Consider the following 18120-nt stretch of genomic DNA (forward strand, 5'->3'; position numbering starts at 1 on the left):
TCAGGTACAACTACATTTACCCACTCCAAAATTAATATTTATGAGCAATTCCTCCCAACCAAAACAGAGCAATTTCTGCATATTGTACCTTTAATGAGTGCTTTTCCTTTGAAATTGGGTCTGTTTGAATAGACTAAAATGAACAGCTTTGAACGCGTGAAGAAACATGGCATGCTAGCTCCATTCTGGTGGGGCAGTGGACTAATTCCATTTATAGACAACAGAAGATAGGTTTGAATCTCACTCATGCTGTGTCACAATAAAAAAGAAATGATTAATGTCTAAAGAAATGCATTTCCATTTGCCCTGTCTTTGCTTGGAGTTCAAAAATGTTAACCCAAAGTTTGTTAACAGTGTTATTAAAAGTCTTATTGAAAAATTCTGTCACGCCTGCTCCCGCTCTTCCTCCCCCTCTCCCAGCCTGCTTGCCCAGCGCCCATGTCTCGGCCGGCTCGCCCACGTGGGATGCCAAGTGGTTCCCCCGGGGGGGTACTGTCACACCTGTTCCCTCTCTTCCTCCCCCTGGCACTCGAGGGCGCCAAGCTCACCAGGATTACGCAATCAAGCCACCATCAGTACGCACACCTGCCTTTCCCCGTCATGCGCATCTGCGCTCATTGGACTCAGCTGAACTCTATGACTTGTGTTATTGCCTTCCCTATATCTGTCTGTTCCCTAGCTCTGTTCCCTGCTTCAGGATTGATGTTTGTCATATGTCCTTGTTTACCCGTGTGCTGACGCTGTTCCTGTCATGTTCTTTCTCCGTTCCTGATTAAATGTTTGACACCCTGTACCTGCTTCTCCTGTCCGGCGTTTTAAGGAAGTTATTCAAAAACCTCCAAATAACCTATAATTTCCATTATCAGAGTGTAGATTAAACCTCCCAGGAAAACTTTCAAGGAACCAGAGTAAAAGATTCTCAGAACCTCCCTGCAACCTAAAAATAAACGTTCCCACAACCGGCAAAATGTTTACTTCTGTTCTCAGAACGTTTAAAAAGTGTTCAGTTTTACCGTCAGGAAACATATGGCTTCGTTCCCACAACTAGTGTGAAACCAAAAAATACGTTCCTACAACTTCAGAAGAACCAAATGTGCTAGCTGGGACACCCTTCATGTTGCTGCTGATGGCTAAATGTTAATATGTAGAGCAACAGCCAACATATTATTCTCCAGTCAGAATTTCTATGGATGTACCAGGTTAGGGAGCAAATGCACATTTATGTGTGACCAGAGTGTAACTTGATGCTGATAAGGAGCTCATTAGTAGCTTGTATGGTACTAGTGGTGGACAAGGGGCGGGAAGGGGGGGCCGGGATGATTCACCCATCATTAACAGAGATAGGCACTTTTAAAACAAGCACAGACACATAACCTTCCCTCCTCACCCCCACGTCCCTCAGAACAGTTTTCCCTGAGCCGGCCGTTGGTTGTCAATAATGAATATAAAAGGATGAAAAGATAAGTCACTCCAGGATTACTCATCATCAGCATCAGTAGCTTGTCATATGTCCCTCAGACTGTTTAGCATCATTTTTATGAGCTCTCCTCAATAGTCCTTTAAGCGCTTGAGTCTCCTTCATCACTTATTTCAGAGAGCCCATCTTTATCTTGAGTGTATAAAATGCCCTAATTGGTGTTTATTTTCATTATGTTTATTGGAGGGCCTTGCAGTCCTCATTACAGACAGGCCATCTAAAAAGATGCAGCTTTCTGTCTTTGTTTATTAAAACTCTAAAAAGTGATGCTATGCAGCGATTAACCCTTGGTTGCACTCCCCCAGACAACTGAATTAAAATGTGGAATCCATTTTCTTTTCCCTGTGGCAAACGTGACAAAGTGATGATGCAGGAGGACCTTAGTCTTCCAAAATGAAATTAATCTATTACCAAAGCCAAGCACCTCTTTCACAAGCTCACAAAAAAAACGTTAATTTGCGTTACATTTCCGAAATTATATAATAAAGAGTTTAAAATGTTTATCTCTGGATTGCTACAGTAAAAACATAGTTAAACACCTATAGACAATTCAAATGCGTTCAAGTTTAATTATGTAATCAAGTTATTTATAGAAAGTGTCGGCCGGGGCGACACTTCTAACTGGTAGTCAAGCGTATGGATCACACCTTTAATCTGTGAAATGTGAACATAGGTAGTTGCCTACTTGTGCGGTAACTCAAACTTTTGCTCACTCCCACTTTCCTCTCCCCTATTTCTTATCCCTCTAATTCACAAAACCTTGGAACAACTTTCCAGTCTTTTCTCCAATTCTAGGTCTTATTGGGACTGGGCAGCAGAATGAAATAAGTCTGGCTTGACTATGAGCTCTGAATAGGCTCTTCAAAACCTATTAAAAGCAACAACTGTAAACTTCTACCTTCCTTCTATCTGTAGTGGATGGGGTTGTCAGTCTATATCCTCTCTCTCTCTCTCTCTCCCTCTCCCTCTCCCTCTCCCTCTCCCTCTCTCTCTCTCTCTCTCTCTCTCCCTCTCTCTCTCTCTCTCTCTCTCTCTCTCTCTCTCTCTCTCTCTCTCTCTCTCTCTCTCTCTCTCTCTCATAAATGGCCATGTCATTCATTAGAAAGAAGGTAGTATGCGCAGATCACTGTATACTATTTCCTATCAAAACCAGCTGGTAGATAACATTCTTTGTTGTTTTTAAAGGACACGTCAACATCAAAATTATATTCTGAATATCAATCTTAGAGAGAGGTATGTGTTGAGAGTGAATTTTTGTGAGCTTACTCTTCTCTCCACCTGAAGTTTGTACAAGGAACGCTGAACGAGCAAGAACTAGGCCTAATGTTTCACCCAGTCAATTATTCACGCGCACCCTATTGGCCGAATGTTACCCATTGATCCCGTTGACAGATTTGGTATTCATCATTTGTCCCCCAATTTCCACACTGGTGGATGCATTGCTATGCTGGCCATTCAATACTAACATCCCTCAGATATTCAAATGGTATCTTTCAAATATATTTCAGATATTGAAAGTGAATGACAAAAAGCACATTTTGATATTCACAAAATGTTATTAGCGAAATGTTAGCGAAAGGAAATACAACTTTTTCCGCCAATTGCCTCATGTTATGATTACATAACATAATGAGGCAATGTAACTTGTAATATAACATATTAAAATGTGTTGACCAAATGTAAAATGCATGTGAATAAAAGATGAACAGATAGATTAAGTGTTCTTTATTTTATTAATTGTGCCATATCCACTTTTAATCTTTCTAAAAAACATTAGGGGAAAATAAGTATGTCCCTGAGAATATGATGCTATGATCTGAGAAATCATAATCAGCCAAATCCTAGCAGTGCTCTTTGAGATGCAGTTTACCATAGGAGCCAGCTGCTCCAGAGAGTTACACCTCTCTGATGGCATAGACAAGCCTCTAGCGGAGGGGAATGCAGCAGAGAGAGACTCATTTTTTATTATTATTCAACGCTTGTGAATGCCCCGTCCTCCTCGTGCCTGGCGCCGCCTTCTCATTGGTTGACGCCTCTCTGCAAGCTGCCTGCAACGTAAGCATTGAGAGTTCCATTAATGCCAGGTAGGGGTGTCAGATAAGGGGGAGTATGTGAGGGGAGGGGAAGTAGCCAGCCCGGAGAAAGAGGTCTGCACCACATACAACATTCAAACGGACGTCTGACGTCAGCACATAAATAATTAAAGCATTTTATTCATAGCCTGGGAGGAAAAAAATCAATTGACAAATCACATATTCACTTTGAGTTACTTCAAACAGCGAGACAATTCAAATGCAGAAGATGGCAGAGGATGCGTATGTTTGTGAGTGAGGGGTGATGCTACGTACCCCTTATCTATTTATATGCCTCCATGTGATTTAGGATGCATTCCCTTAGTGTAAGTTAACGGAATGCAAAACATTCCAAATACTAGTGTCTCAGTACTTTTCTTAAAATACTTTCCATGCATAGTCGCTCGGTTACAAATGACTTGTGTCCTTAATCTATTAGTAGAGAAGTGGGTAAAATTGGAATGCCCTAAACAACTACGTAACATTTTTAAGGGCTATATTTTCAGCTGGCGCTAAGGAGGCGCAAGTGTCAAATGCACATTAGTTTATGCCATGTAAAAACTGGCGCACTGGCATTTTCCAGCCCTAACGCCAGGTTCAGCAATTTACCAGTCTAACATCAGCTTGCTTGCACTGAGGTGGGAGGGGTGGCAATATTTGAGATGTGTCCTTAAAAACAAGGGGAAAATGAGAATTTCATGCAGCGCTAATGGGAAGTTTTAAGACCCACAAAAAGCAGGTCGTAACAGTAACACAGTTTATAATGGGATGGATTTTGAGAGGTGGAAGCACAGCCTATCCAGCCACGATGCACAGTTTCCCCTCCATTTAATTTGATTAAAAACCTAACATGGCTAAAATGTATACACAGGTGAGTTTAATAATAATAAACATGAAGATAATACAAAACAGGAGATGCGTACTAAACGTAACCAAAACCAATACTGCCTGATGACTGAGGCAACTGAGGGCTATATGAAGGGAGAGTAATCAGGGTGGTGATGAAGTCCAGGTGTGCTTAACGATGGGGAGCAGGTATGCGCAATGATGGTTGCCAGGTGTGCGCAATGTGGGATGCCAGGACCGGTGGTTAGTAGACTGGCGACGTCGAGTGCTGGAGAGAGGAAGCAGGAATAAGCGTGACAATAGAAACTTGTTTATTCATCAAAACCCAGCCCTTTTGTGTCACCACCAGCTACTGCGCCCATAATTCCGGTTGTGAAAATATCAACAACAAAAAATCTGACACCCCCTATAATGCTACTGCCAACACTAAGATGTACCATTGCGTTAGGTTTGTTAAAATAGAGCCCTCAAGGTACATTCCATAAAATTCCGTACTGACAATGCTGCCAAATATTTGAACAAAGATGCTCTTGAAATTGTGCAAGCCAGTTTGTAAGTAGGCCAACTACAGTGTATTTGGAAAGTATTAAGACCCCTTGACTTTTTCCATATTTTGTTACGTTACAGCCTTATTCTAAAATTGATTAAATTATTTTTTCCCCTACTCAAAATACACACAATACTCCATAATGACAAAGCAAAAACTGTTTTTTTGAAATTTCGGCAAATGTATAAAAAATAAAAAACTGAAATATCTTATTTACATATGTATTCTGACCCATTGCTATGCTACTCAAAATTGAGCTCAGGTGCATCCTGTTTCTATTGATCATCCTTAAGATTCTACAACTTGATTGGAGTCAATCTATGGTAAATTCAATTGATTGGACATAATTTGGAAAGGCACACACCTGTCTATATAAAGTTCCACAGTTGACAGTGCATGTCAGAGCAAAAACCAAGCCATGAGGATGAAGGAATTGTCTGTAGAGCTACGAGACAGTATTGTGTCGAGGCACAGATCTGGGGAAGCATTCAATTTCCCCAAGAACACAGTGGCCTCCATCCTTCTTAAATGGAAGAAGTTTGGAACCGCCAAGACTCTTCCTAGAGCTGGCTGCCCGGCCAAACCGAGCAGTCAGCGGAGAAGGGCCTTGGTTAGGGAGGTGACCAAGAACCCGATGGTCACTCTGACAGAGCTCGAAAGTTCCTCTGTAGAGATGGGAGAACCTTCCAGAAGGGCAACCGTCTCTGCAGCACTCCACCAATCAGGCCTTTATGGTAGAGTGACCAGACGGAAGCCACTTCTCAGTAAAAGGCACATGACAGCCCGCTTGGAGTTTGCCAAAAGGCACCTAAACAACTCTTAGACCATGAGAAACAAGACTATCTGGTCTGATGAAACCAAGAATGAACTCTTTGGCCTGAATGCCAAGTGTCACGTCTGGAGGAAACCTGGCACCATCCCTACGGTGAAGCATGGTGGTAACAGCATCATGCTGCGGGATGTTTTTCAGCGGCAGGGACTGGGAGACTAGTCAGGATCGAAGGAAAGATGAACAGAGCAAAGTACAGAAAGATCCTTGATGAAAACCGACTCCAGAGCACTCAGGACCTCAGACTGGGGCGACGATTCACCTTCCAACAGGACAACGACCCTAAGCACACAGCCAAGACAATGCAACTCTGAATGTCCTTGAGTGGCCCAGCCAGATCCCGGACTTGAACCCATTCGAACACCTCTGGCGAGACCTGAAAAATGGGAGAAACTCCCCAAATACAGGTGTGCCAAGCTTGTAGCGTCATACCGAAGAAGACTTGAGGCTGTAATCGCTGTCAAAGCATCTGAATACTTATGTAAATGAGTTATTTTAAATATTTTAGAATAAGGCCGTAACGTAACAAAATTGGAAAAAAGTTAAGGGTTCTGAATACTTTCCGAATGCACTGTATGTAACAATGTGTACCCACATTATTATTGTCACGCCCTGACCTTAGAGAGCCTTTTTATGTCTCTAGTTGGTTTGGTCAGGGTGTGATTTGGGGTGGGCATTCTATGTTTTGTTTTCTATGTTTCTTTATTTCTATGTTTTGGCCGGGTATGGTTCTCAATCAGGGACAGCTGTCTATCGTTGTCTCTGATTGGGAATCATACTTAGGTAGCCCTTTTTCCCTCCTTTCTGTGTGGGTAGTTATCTTTGTTAGTGGCACTTTGCTCTGTAAGCTTCACAGTTGTTTTTCGTTTGTTGTTTTGTTGGCGACATTTTAAATAAAAAGAGAAATGTACGCTCACCACGCTGCACCTTGGTCCACTTCTTATGACGGCCGTGACAATTATTATTATTATGTAAATACACAGGTTCTAAGGCCACTGAATGTAAAGTGTGACCAGAGACTCTTAACAACTATAACCTTGGCGTGATTAGTTTTCCTACTCTGCCTCTAGTTGGTCTTGCACTGCCCTGCTTGCTTCTTGTTTCCTGCACTGCAAGCTGCCCCTGACCCAGCCTTGACACCAGCTCTGCCCCCTAGCTGGCCCTGTCTTCAAACCTCTGCCCTCCTCTGGCCCTTCAGCTTGCTCTTTTAAGGTGTAGGCCTGGGTTCTTGTTAGGCACTTTGGATGACTAACGCATTTGATTGAGAAATGTCATCTAAAAAGAATTGCTAGCAATTAGGTTAAGCACAGGTGTGCAACAGCCCAGGAGAGGTAATTATTTTTGTTATTATATATATTTTTTTAAATAACCTTTGTTTAACTAGGCAAGTCAGTTTAGAACAAATTCTTATTTACAATGATGGCCTACACCGGCCAAACCCGCCCTATAGGACTCCCAATCATGGCCGGTTGTGATACAGCCGGCCGTCCATTTTATAGTAGCCACTCAGCCAGAGAGCCAGAGACATGCAATACTGAAGAAGAAAAAACACATTTGCAATACAATAAAAGGAAATAGAAGTTACAAAATATCCTCAAATGGTGTATGGAAAATAAATGGTATCTTTGACTAATCCAAATAACTCTGTTTTTACAGAGCATAGGCCTCTTAAGACTGAACAGGAGCAGTTTGGCAGGAGGCCCTTATGAAAACATACATCGAAATGAATGTGTCAGAGATTAATCAACAATAGTCCTCATGTTTCCAGACCACATCATAATTCATTCTATAAATTTTGCAAGTGAGCGTTATGCTGAGCGAGTCAATTAGGCTAAGAGCTAATGTGTTTGGGTCACAGTTAAACAGGTTGGAGAGGAGAAGAAAATATGGGGCAGTGGCTGGATGAGGAATTTCATAGCCAAAGAGAATTACACCCATCATGATCAATCATCTCAGGCAGTAGGGTGACTACTCCATCCATACTTCATCAGTCTGACACGATGAGCACCGCACGTTAGCTGGATGAGCACATTGATTTCATCATGTACAGCAGAATGGGTAATTTTTTTTTTACATGACTGATGCAATGAGTTAACACACATAAAATAAAGCCTTGTCTTTATAGCGGAAACAAAACTCCATAGCGACTGACTTAAAAGCAGTTGCATGTGTAACGTAAATGTGTAACGGAGACACAGAGAAATATAGATGCACCAATCAGCAGTGTGTTGGTTGGTGCTGAATATACATGCATAGTGTGTTCAGAGGCACACATTATGGTGTTGAGTGTGTGTGTGAGACAACCACTAAGAAACAGCGAGGACAGAGAACTTTAAGGTCCTCTTGAAACCCACCAGATCAGTTCCCAGAGGTGCAAAATGGAACGCTCAAACACAACCATTGTCAGGGAAGATTCTCATTTATTATTAAAGTGAGGGAGGGCAAGCATGTTTTTAGCACATACACACTCTGATTCTGCCTGTGAGGCTCGCCATGCCACTTGTGATAATGCACATTTTCCTGACTCATGGTGTTGCCTACTGTAGTGGGGAGAGAATGGAGAGGGGAGAGAGTCACAGGAGCACAGGAGGAGGTGCTTGGCAATTGAGAGCTGAGTGAAGTGTTTTCTCCCCCTACTGACTGAAATCCATTCTGGTATGCTATTTCATTTTGGTGAGGTGCACACATGCACACACAAAGACTCAGACACGCAGGGAGTTGACAATTACACACACTGAGCTGTCACAGAAGCAAGTACTGTATATGGCTGAGGAATGGTTCTTTGAAAAGTGATGGGGGAGAAAATGTTGAGTCTTATTTGGACTGTTAATCAGGAAAGTGAAAAGTGTTGCTGAGGTATGAATAGTGTATCAGGAATAGAGAAAAGAGGAGAGGGAAAATGAGAGAGAATAGAGGAAAGGTATGACTGACCTTCTGAGACCTGGAAAACCTTTCATTTTCAAAAAGGGCAAGGGGAATTTGAGCACACTGCACTAGAATAGACTACAATACATTTACTATTTGAGTCAAATGATTGGTGCAAAAGGGCTTCCAATGGCTGTTTCATGTTGTCAATGTATGCCCTAGCTAATCAAAGCCCAGACCCATACATGGAGGAACAGGGTGTCAGTGTGGTGAAGGAAGATTTTGACCACTAAAATCTGAAGCAATAGGCCTACTTACTATAATATGATGGATTATACAACTGGCACATCTAATATAAATGTTCAGATTTTGTACCAGTAAAGTGCTACTCAAAAATAACGTTCTTTGTCATTCCATGTGTGTTTAGTTTTGTGTAATATTACCTGTGTCTGTTTATTGAGTGGCATCATTTAATATTCTGTCCACTAAACAGCACTCACAGTGAGCAAAGTTGATCGGAATACAGAAACTGTAACATTTAAATAGATGGAATAGCACTATGTATACACAGTCAGTAATAACGGTACTGAGCCTTTTTCTCAAATGTTTTATGAGATTGGAGAACACATTGGGAGGGATTCCACCATTCCACCAAACCACAGGTTTTCAGTGGGGTTCAAGTCTGGAGACTGAGATTGCCAATGCAAAATCTTGAGTTGTGGTCAATTTACCATTTCTTTGTAGATTTTTATGTGTGCTTGGGGTTATTGTTGTGCTGGAAGATCCACTTGCGGCCAAACTTTAGCCTACTAGCAGAGGCAACCAGGTTTTTGACTAAAATGTCCTATTTTTCTCTGCTCATACAGGAGTAATAAAGGCCTAGTGCACTAACGATAATAAAATTATAAATATATATACAGTACCAGTCAAAAGTTTGGACACACCTACTCATTCAAGGATTTTTCTTTATTTTTACTATTTTGTACATTGTAGAAAAGTAGTGAAGACATCAAAAATATGAAATAACACATATGGAATCATGAAGTAACCAAAAAAGTGTTAAACAAATCAAAATCTATTTTACATTTGAGATTATTCAAAGTAGCCCCCCTTTGCCTTGATGACAGCTTTGCACACTCTTGGCATTCTCTCAACACGCTTCACCTGGAATGCTTTTCCAACACTCTTGAAGGAGTTTCCACATATGCTGAGCACTTGTTGGCTGCTTTTCCTTCACTCTGAATCTCAATTGTTTTGAGGTTGGGTGATTGTGGAGGCCAGGTCATCTGATGCAGCACTCCATCAATCTCCTTCTTGGTCAAATAGCCCTTATGTAACAGTATTAACTTTAGACCGTCCCCTCGCCCCGACCTCGGGCGCGAACCAGGGACCCTCTGCACACATCAACAACTGACACCCACGAAGCGTCGTTACCCATCGCTCCACAAAAGCCACGGCCCTTGCAGAGCAAGGGGCAACACTACTTCTAGGTTTCAGAGCAAGTGACGTAACTGATTGAAACGCTAGTAGCGCGTACCCGCTAACTAGCTAGCCATTTCACATCCGTTACACTCACCCCCCTTTCAACCTCCTCCTTTTCCGCAGCAACCAGTGATCCAGGTCACGGCACCAATGTAACAGTATTAACTTTAGACTGTCCCCTCGCCCCGACCTCGGGCGCGAACCAGGGACCCTCTGCACACATCAACAACTGACACCCACGAAGCATCATTACCCATCGCTCCACAAATGCCGCGGCCCTTGCAGAGCAAGGGGCAACACTACTTCTAGATTTCAGAGCAAGTGACGTAACTGATTGAAACGCTAGTAGCGCATACCCGCTAACTAGCTAGCCATTTCACATCCGTTACACTTACACAGCCTGGAGGTGTGTTGGGTCATTGTCCTGTTGAAAAACAAATGATTGTCCCACTAAGCGCAAACCAGATGGGATGGCGTATCGCTGCAGAATGATGTGGTAGCCATGCTGGTTAAGTGTGCCTTGAATGAACTATAAGTCACTGACAGTGTCACCAGCAAAGCACCCCCACACCATACACCTCCTCCTCAATGCTACATGGTGGGAACCACACATTCGGAGATCATCCGTTCACCTACTCTGCATCTCATGGCGGTTGGAACCAAAAATCTCAAATTTGGACTCATCAGACCAAAAGACAGATTTCCACCGGTCTAATGTCCATTGCTTGTGTTTCTTGGCCCAAGCAAGCCTGATTCACGCAGTGTCCTATGAACATTTGATGTTGAGATGTGTCTGTTACTTGAACTCTGTGAAGCATTTATTTGGGCTGCAATTTCTGAGGGTGGTAACTCTAATGAACTTATCCCCTGCAGCAGAGGTAACTCTGGTTCTTCCTTTCCTGTGGCAGTCCTCATGAGAGCCGGTTTCATCATAGCGCTTGATGGTTTTTGAGACTGCACTTAAAGTAAGGATGGACTGTCGTTTCTCTTTGCTTATTTGAGATGTTCTTGCCGTTGGACTTTTGGTCTTTTACCAAATAGGGCTATCTTCTGTATACCACCCCTACCTTGTCACAGCACAACTGAAAATGCTCAAATGCATTAAGAAGGAAAGATATTCCACAACTTGACTTTTAACAAGGCACACCTGTTAATTGAAATGCATTCCAGGTGACTGCCTCATGAAGCTGGTTGAGAGAATGCCAGTAATGTGCAAAGCTGTCATCAAGGCAAAGGGTGGCTACTTTGAAGAATCTCATTTTTTGGTTAATATATGATTCCATATGTGTTATTTCATAGTTTTGATGTCTTCACTATTATATCAAATCAAATCCAATGTTATTAGTCACATGCGCTGAATACAACAGGTGTAGACCTGACAGTGAAATGCTTACTTACGAGCCCCTAACCAACAATGCAGTTTAAAAATGTCTGAGTAGCCATTTGATTAGGTGTTCAGGAGTCTTATGGCTTGGGGGTAGAAGCTCTTTAGAAGCCTCTTGGACCTAAACGTGGTGCTCCGGTACCACTTGCCGTGTGGTAGCAGAGAGAACAGTCTATGACTAGGGTGGCTGGAGTCTGACAATTTTTAGGGCATTCCTCTGACACTGCCTGGTATAGAGGTCCTGGATGGCAGGCAGCTTGGCCCCTGTGATGTACTGGGCCGTTCGCACTACCCACTGTAGTGCCTTGCAGTCGGAGGCCGAGCAGTTGCCATACCAGGCACTGATGCAACCAGTCAGGATGCTCTCGATGGTGCAGCTGTAGAACCTTTTGAGGATCTGAGGACCCATGTCAAATCTTTTCAGTCTCCTGAGGGGGAAACGGTTTTGTCGTGCCCTCTTCACGACTGTCTTGGTGTGCTTGGACCATGTTAGTTTTTTGGTGATGTGGACACCAAGGAACTTGAAGCTCTCAACCTGCTCCACTGCAGCCCCGTCGATGAGAATGGGGGTGTGCTCTGTCCTCTTTTTCCTGTAGTCCACAATCATCTCCTTTGTTTTGATCACATTGAGGGAGAGGTAGTTGTCCTGGCACCACACGGCCAGGTCTTTGACCTCCTCCCTATAGGCTGTCTTTTTGTTGTCGGTGATCAGGCCTACCACTGTTGTGTCATCGGCAAACTTAAAGATGGTGTTGGAGTTGTGCCTGGCCATGCAGTCATGAGTGAACAGGGAGTATAGGAGGGGACTGAGCACGCACTCCTGAGGGGCCCCTGTGTTGAGGATCAGTGTGGCAGATGTGTTGTTACCTAACCATACCACCTTAGGGCGGCCCGTCAGGAAGTCCAGTATCTAGTTGCAGAGGGAGGTGTTTAGTCCGTGTCCTTAGCTTATTGATGAGCTTTGAGGGCACTATGGTGTCGAACCCTTTGCTGTAGTCAATGAATAGCATTCTCACATAGGTGTTCCCTTTGTCCAGGTGTGAAAGGGCAGTGTGGAGTGCAATAGAGATTGCATCATCTGTTGGATCTGTTGGGGTGGTATGCGAATTGGAGTGGGTCTAGGGTTTCTGGGATAATGGTGTTGATGTGAACCATGACCAGCCTTTCAAAGCACTTCATGGCTACAGACGTGAGTGCTACGGGTCAGTAGTCATTTAGGCAGGTTACCTTTGTGTTCTTGGGCACAGGCACTATGGTGGTCTGCTTAAAACATGTTGGTATTACAGACTCGGACAGGGAGAGGTTGAAAATGTCAGTGAAGACACTTGCCAGTTGGTCAGCGCATGCTCGCAGTTCACGTCCTTGTAATGCATCTGGCCCTGCGGCCGTGTGAATGTTGACCTGTTTAAAAGTCTTACTCACATCAGCTGTGGAGAGAGTGATCACACAGTCTTCCGGAACAGCTGGTGCTCTCATGCATGTTTCAGTGTTATTTGCCTCAAAGCGAGCATATAAGTAGTTTAGCTCGTCTGGTAGGCTCGTGTCACTGGGCAGCTCTCGGCTGTGCTTCCCTTTGTAGTCTGTAATGGTTCGCAAGCCCTGCCACATCCTACGAGCGTCAGAGCCGGTGTAGTAGGTGTCAATCTTAGTCCTGTATTGACGCTTTGCCTGTTTGATGGTTCGTCGGAGGGCATAGTGGGATTTCTTATAAGCTTCCGGGTTACAGTCCCTCTCCTTGAAAGCGGTAGCTCTAGCCTTTAAGCTCAGTGTGGATGTTGCCTGTAATCCTTGGCTTCTGGTAGGGTATGTACATACGGTCACTGTGAGGACGACATCATCGATGCGCTTATTGATGAAGCCAATGACTGATGTGGTGTACTCCTCAATGCTTTTGGAGGAATCCCGGAACATATTCCAGTCTGTGTTAGCAAAACAGTCCTGTAGCTTAGTATCTGCTTCATCTGACTACTTTTTTATTGATCTAGTCACTGGTGCTTCCTGCTTGAATTTTTGCTTGTAAGCAGGAATCAGGAGGATAGAATTATGGTCAGATTTGCCAAATGGAGGGCGAGGGAGAGCTTTGTATGCGTCTCTGTGTGTGGAGTAAAGGTGGTCCAGAGTTTTTTCCCCTCTGGTTGCATATTTAACATGCTGATAGAAATTTGGTAAAACTGATTTAAGTTTCCCTGCATTAAAGTCCCCGGCTACTAGGAGCGCCACCTCTGGGGGAGTGTTTTCTAGTTTGCTTATGGCGGAATACAGCTCATTCAATGCTGTCTTAGTGCCAGCTTTTGACTGTGGTGGTATATAAACAGCTACGAAAAATACAGACGAAAACTCTCTAGGTAGATAGTGTGGTCTACAGCTTATCATGAGATACTTTACCTCAGGCGAGCAATAGCTCGAGACTTCCTTAGATATTGTGCACCAGCTGTTATTTACAAAAATACATAGTCCGCTGCCCCTTGTCTTACCAGACGCCGCTGTTCTATCCTGCCGGTGCAGCGTATAACCAGCCAGCTGTATGTTGATAGGGTCGTCGTTCAGCCACGAAGGAAGTGTGGGTTTATTCGATCGCCTATGAATTCTCAGAAGTCAGCCCGCCCTCCGGCCCCTTTTTCTCCACCTCCTCTGCACGCAAATCACGCAAATCTGGGCCTGTTCCTGAGAAAGCAGTATATCGTTTACCGGGCTCGTCAGACTCGTTAAAGGAAAAAAAGGATTCTGCCAGTCCGTGGTGAGTAATCGCAGTCCTGATGTCCAGAAGTTATTTTCGGTCATAAGAGAGGGTAGCGGCAACATTATGTACAAAATAAGTAAACAAATAAGTTGCAAATTAACAAACAAAAAAACACAATCGGTTGTGGGCACGTAAAACGTCTGCCTTCTCCATCTTCTATAATGTAGAAAATAGTTTTAAAAAACACCAAAAAACTTTAATGAGTAGTTGTGTCCAAACTTTTGACTGGTACTTTATAAAAAAAAAATTATCAGGGGATGCTGCAGCACCCTTAGCACCCCTACTTCCTGCGGCTATGACAATGCCATTCAGCAATCTCCATGCATTTACATTTGTCAGATGACATGAAAATAGATCTCGTTGGCCACGCACACCAGTGGTGGATCTTCCAGCAAGACAATAACTCCAAACACACATCAAAATCCACAAAGAAATGGTTAATTGACCACAAAACCATTGAAAACCTGTGGTTTAAATTGTAGAGGGCAGTCCATAAACGGAGACTAAGGTTATCAAGGTTCTGGAAAGATTATATATGGAGGAATTGTCTAAGATCCCTCCTTGTGTGTTCTCCAAACTTATACTCAGTGCCATTATCCTTGCAAGGTGAGGTATTAAAAGGTATTGAAAACAGAAGTGCCAATCATTTTTAGCCCTATCTTTTTGAGAAACAAATTATTACTCGTTAAAAAAAATCTTTCTTTAACAATTGTATTAGTATAAAATAATATAATTTTCTATTTTTTTCGAGCATACAATAAGTTTTTGTATTATTTATTTTATACAGTCTTTTTTGCTAATCTTTATCAAGGGTGCCAATAATTTTTGACCTGTGTTTTTGTGTGGTTGTGTGATTGTTTGTCTGTCTGTGTGTGTGTGAGTCAGAGAATGAAAGATGTGTGCATTTGAGTGTGTATGTTGTGCATTTGTACTGACATGAAAAGGCACTTCCATGCCCAAATATTACTGTCTAAAAATAAAGTAGTGACGTCAAACAACAGTTATTTCAGTTGGTCAGTTTCATCCTCCCATCTCAAGAGATACACAAGAATAGTGTTCACTTTTAGGTTCAACTGGAGGAAATGTAGAATAAATATTGCTTTTAAAATGAGTCACAGACTGTTCTGATACCTTGACTATTTGTAGAATTTTTGTCTGGTGATGAATCATGTGCTGTAAATAAAACATTGGTCAGATTTAGATCATGTAGGTACCAAATATTCTATGTTTTTGTGTGGATTGTATCAGATTGGTCACCTTTCATTTTGATGGAACCAAATTACAGACTAATTGCTAATAGGTTTCATGCGTTTTTACACAATCCAGTATATAGGTTCCACTTTGTTGCAAGCAGAAAAAACATTTATAGATCGATCCTATATTCATTTTTGACATCATCCACATAAACCTTAAATAGGTGCCACAGTCTCTTATTCATTAATGTGCTGGTAAAAATAAACACAAACTAAATTGTTCCATAAATAAGCAGGGTATGGTTCAGAAGAGCTCAAATACATTTCTACTGGTGTTGCTTACGCAAGCAGACAGTTCTGAAGATGCAATGATAAGAGGACAAACGCCAGACATGAGTGACTTTTAGGGATTGTTAACTTGATAAATATTCATATCACATCCAATACTCTGCAGTGGGGCTTATATATGAGTCATACAGCACACTAGACACCATCTATGTGACTGGAAGGAGAAGCTCTGGTAGGGTGTATTACCATTCAACTGCAAACAAACATCCCCAGTGAGAGAAAAACAACTTGTATAACAATTAATAAACATCAACAGAAAATAGAAATGACCATGAAATTGAAGATGATGAAATAATCCAATACTGTCATTTTGCTGACCACAACATGTATCTAATTGAGAGAACAAAGGTAGAAAAAGAGAGGGCCCATGCATGACCCTTCGTACGTCAGCCATTGAGGAAGTTGCTGGTGATGTGCTACGCATGCTACACTACCCACACTACACAGCGTCTCCGCTCTTCATTATGTCAAGTTCCTCACACCCAGCTGGACTCGAATCTGCAACCCTGCATCTCTCAGTCCAACACCTACAGTAAGCCTTTATGCCAAGAGGTCAAAACCTAGTGATGACCTCTGGAGGAATACTAATAACTTGCATATCCACTTTCATTTTACCATAGATGCTCTCAAGACACAATCAGACTTCAAACTATCGAACCCCAGAGAACATTGGATTTTATTGTCAGCCTAGTGTATGTCCACAATGCTACAACAAATTAATCATAAATTATTGTTATTTACCTTATGCGTTCAGTTCACGTAGAAAGACTAGCTGTGTCCGGTTGGATGTTCTTATTGTTCTCAATAATTGGTGGAATATAAGGCACATCATAGTGAGGATTGAACAGATGCTCTTAATATGCTTATGGAAATCCACCACCTATGAAATACCAATGGAATCCCTGTGACCGATAACTCAAATCATTATGACTGTAGGTGTTTGGTAAGCTATAAGGTCTGTCAGAGAGCACACTCAAAGGGCTTTTGAAACCTCTGTGGAAGCACAACAGCGTAGTTGTTAAAGACAGGAAAGATCAGAAAAAAAGTGTATGAAGTTTTCAAAGGGCCAACTAGCGAAGTGGTTCCAGAATCCCTACAGCTTGCAGAAGCTATGTGAACATCCTGAGCAGGAGGCCTTGTTACAAACCTAAGGCAGGCCTCTAATTTTTTTACTTTTTCTCCGTTGGCTGACTTCAAAATCTGCACTGTAAGGCCCCCCCATGTTCCTGATGCCTCCTGCTCCAGTTTCCCAGCAGTCTATGGTTGGCAGAAACTACCTCAAACTCTATGGTTTTGTAATGCTATGCTATCCATGCCAAGCTATCCATCTGCTGTGAAACACATAACTGCTTCAGAGGATTTCCATTGTTATACCCTCTGTGTGTGTGCATGCAGACCCATGCAAGTACTCAAATACAGTACAAACATGACAGATTTTGGGGTCAGGCAATATTAGAGTGCAGGTAATATAGCCAGCAGAAGAAGAGTGCCTTCAGAAAGTATTCACACCCCTTGACTTTTTCCACATTTTGTTGTGTTACAGCCTGAATTTAAAATGGAATACATTTAGATTTTTGTGTCACTACAAACAATACCCCATAATGTCAAAGCGTAATTATGCTTTTCAATTTGTTTTCAAATTAATTAAAAATGAAAAGCTGAATGGTCTTTAGTCAATAAGTATTCAACCCCTTTGTTATGACAAGCTTAAATAGGTTAAGGAGTAAAAATGTGCATAGCAAGTTACATAATAAGTTGCATGGACTCACTCTGTGTGCATTAATAGTGGTTAACATGATTTATGAACGACTACCTCAAATAAAAATACATTGAATATCTCTTTGAGCATGGTGAAGTTACTAATTACACTTTGGATGGTGTATCAATGCACTCAGTCACTACAAAGATACAGGCATCCTTCCTAACTCAGTTGCAGGAGAGGAACAAACCCTCTCAGGGATTTCACCATGAGGCGAATGGTGACTTTAAAACAGTTAGAGTTTAATGGCTATGATAGGAGAAAACTGAGGATGGATCAACAACATTGTAGTTACTCCACAATACTATCCCAATTGACAGAGTAAAAAGAAGGAAGCCTTTACAGAAAAAAAAATATTCCAAAACATACATCCTGTTTGCAACAAGGCACTAAAGTGGAACTGCAAAACATGTGGAAAAACAAATCCCTTTTTGTCCTGAAAACAAAGTGTTATTTTTGAGCCAAATCCAAAACAACACATTACTGAGTACCACTCTCCATATTTTCAAGCATAGTGGTGACCGCATCATGTTATGGGTATGCTTGTAATCATTAAGGACTGGGGAGTTTTTCAGGAT

The sequence above is a fragment of the Salvelinus namaycush genome, unplaced genomic scaffold (genome assembly GCF_016432855.1).
Source record: "Salvelinus namaycush isolate Seneca unplaced genomic scaffold, SaNama_1.0 Scaffold122, whole genome shotgun sequence".
NCBI classification, from domain to species: domain Eukaryota; kingdom Metazoa; phylum Chordata; class Actinopteri; order Salmoniformes; family Salmonidae; genus Salvelinus; species Salvelinus namaycush.